This window comes from Aotus nancymaae, unplaced genomic scaffold (assembly GCF_030222135.1).
Source record: "Aotus nancymaae isolate 86718 unplaced genomic scaffold, 86718_ANA_hifiasm-v0.15.2.pri h1tg000033l, whole genome shotgun sequence".
Classification (NCBI taxonomy): domain Eukaryota; kingdom Metazoa; phylum Chordata; class Mammalia; order Primates; family Aotidae; genus Aotus; species Aotus nancymaae.
This window is the reverse complement of record NW_026988447.1, coordinates 10,383,996-10,387,326: the sequence shown is the minus strand read 5'-3', so window position 1 is coordinate 10,387,326 and position 3,331 is coordinate 10,383,996.

Sequence of the window (3,331 nt, the reverse complement as noted above, 5' to 3'; positions counted from 1 at the left end):
GAATGAATGAGTATTCTAGGCCAGAACCTTTAACTAAGGCAATGGCAGAGGGCAGTATAAGAGTAACTAACTAAAGAGATCTTCAATTTAAAAATTGTTTTAAAAGAGAATATTTACTTTTTACAATATTTAAAATTATAAAATGCTTTTAAAATATGATATTTAAAATAGTATTCTTTAGAAAACAAACTATATATTTTCAAATATAAGACTTTCAAATACATTGCAAATATTGTGTCAATTTTCACACAACTTCTTTTTAACTTTTTTCTGAATAAACCTGGAATTGTTATGAAATAAAAAGTAATGTGTATTAAAATTTATTTTTATGTGCAACTTCTAGAATCAGTTGAATTAATTTTAAATTGTAATACCATATGTTGTAACCTAATTAATTTGCTTCATAGCTCTATTGTCTTAAATTCTTTTTCTTATATCAATTGAAAATAAACATAAAGCTTTTTGTAAACTTCCTTCTTATGAGAATCTAGCTAATGCCTGATGATCTGAGGTGGAACAGTTTTATCCTAAAACCATCTCCCTCCCCACCCTGCCCCAGGTCCATGGAGAAATTGTCTTCCAGGAAATCAGTCCCTGGTGCCAGCAAGGTTGGGTACTGCTAGTGTGGTACATTTGTTATAATTAATGAATTATTTTTGATCCACTATTACTAACTAAAGCCACAGTGTACACTAGAGTTCACTCTTTGTGGTGTACAATGTGTTGTGCCATAACTGTGTAATGACATGTTTCCATCATTACAGAATTATGCAGAATAGTTCCACTGCTCCACCTATTTATCCTCTCCTGGCTCCTTTCCCTGAAGCTCTGGTGACCACTGTCTCCATAGTTTTGCATTTTCCATCATGTCCTATGTTGGACTTATACATTATGTAGCCTTTTTAGATGGGCTTCTTTCATTTAGCAATATGCATTTCAGGTTCTTTCAGGCTTTTTCAAGGCTTGATAGTTCATTTCTTTTTATTGTTGAATAATATTCCATTGAATGGGTGTATCTCTGTTTATTTATCCATTCACCTGTCAAAGTACATTTTGGTTGCTTCCATGTTTTAGCATGTTTCTTTAGTTTTATGAATGAAGCTGCTATAAATAGTCATTGCAAGATTTTGTATAGACATAGTTATCAATTCATTTGGGGAAACACCAAAGAGTGCAATTGTTGGATCATACATATGAGTATGTCTGCTTTTAGAAGAAACTGCCAAACTGTCTTCAAAAGTGGCTCTACCATTTTGCATTTCCAGTAGCAATGAATGAGAGGTCCTATTGCTCCATATCAGCACTTGGTGTTGTCGGTGCTTTCGATTTTAGCCATTCTATTACTGGGGTGTGTTGTGCTCCTTCTCAAATATTTATCTCATGTTAATTTATTCTGTCATTTGTTTTTAGGCAAAAGTCCTTCTTACTTATGAAAAGGGGAAGAAAATAGTAGAGAACTGTGGTTTGCATTGGAGAAGCCAAGACTAATGTATTTGAGTCTTAGATCACCCTTGAATCCTAGACTTGACTTTGATTTATGCACCAAGAGGAGATTTCAGATGAAGATATGCCTCTAAGAATCAGAATTCTGTGCAATTTGCTTCATCTTCCCTCCCTGTAGCATTTTTTGGCTGACATCCCAAAGCAGGTCAAAAATGCTGTGATGAGTGAATGAAATGACATTGTGCCCCTGCAGAAATGAGAGGTGGTCTCAATCCTTGTAATGGCCCCCATCTTTGTCTTCAAAGTAGTCATACCCCTCCTTATGAATTTAAGCTTGTTATAAAATGAACAGGTGGACAATTGACATGAGCAGCTGGTATAAAATTCCTTTAGAGCCACTGAATATTTTACCCTTCTCCCTAGAGTTATGAAATATGACAGACAGATAACATAATAGTCAAAGAATGGCTGAATTATAAGGACACATGTATAAGGCTAATGGCACTGATATAGTTGCTTATTGCAAAGTGCCAAAGATCTGTTAACATTCTGAAATGACTATCAGGTGCTGAGTGATATTTTTAAAGGTACTGAGACTGGATAAGCCAAATTCCTCATCAGAGAAGCACATCGTGCCTTTGTTCACACTTTCCTTTCAGCAGTAGGCTTCAGGATGACAGCTCTAAGTCTGAACATTGTATGTAAATATTATCCCAAGGATAAAAGCTAAAAATTTATATAATTCAAAAAAATTTCAAACTCCCCACTAATGATACTGGGAAGAAAGAACGTGGGTTTGATAGTTGAAGAGATTTTACTTTATAACTGGTTCACATTATAGAAAAAATGTATTTCTTAAATGGAAAGCCAGGATAAACCTGGCTGATAGGCAGATTGATAATATTACGGTAGTACTAAAAGGCAACGTATTTGACAAATATACTTCATTGGAGCATTATGGTGACTGGACAAGCTTGAAGTTTGTCCAAAGGTGATAGATTCAGTTTCATATGTTTTGATATTACAGGTATAGAAATCATTATCACTCCCCACTGTTATTCTGGGTTACATATAATGTGTGTTGTACAGACCTAAATGTCTTACTGCATGCTCACTTGCTTCAGAATATATGCTAGCAGTAAGAAAATCGAGACAGCATTTTAATAAAGAAATTTCTGAAGAGCAAGGAGTATATAAGTTTCAACTTTGTTTCAAAATAATATCTAGTTATTTAAACTATTATTTCAACTATTGTGTGAAGACTAGAAGCATAAAAGATACTTTAGCATCGAATCATTAGTGATGTAATATGGATACTTCTATACCTTCATTTCCTTTTATTGATTGACATTGCAGTAAGACCAAAACAATTTAGCAACTGTGGTAAACTGTATTACCCTTACAGATATTCCATCTTCTCTTGCTACTGAGATAAATGCACTTTCTCATCCTATCAATATTGGGCTTTATCGTAGGGCTTGCTTTGGCCAATAGAATGTAGGTGGAACTTGCACATTGACAATTCTGAACTTTAAAAGATACCAGGCCCTATCATCTTGTGGAGCACATCTGAATCCAGTCAAATTCATGGCTGGAGCACGGCTGCAGCTCACAGCTAGAGCCAGTAATGATCGATATGAAAAAGACGTAAGTATTTGTAATAAAGGCCACTGAGACTTTGAGATTGTTTATTTTTCTTTCTGTTATGGAGACTAATCTACAACTAGAAATATCAATACCTAGAAATGAAGTGTTTTTCACAATGACAACAAAAAAATGCAGTGTTTCAGTACTAGATTGGGGCTGGTTTGTGTGGTAAGAGAACTTACGGGAATCTGGAAAAATGACAAACTATGGTAGATAATCAGGAAATATTTGGCTAAGCTTT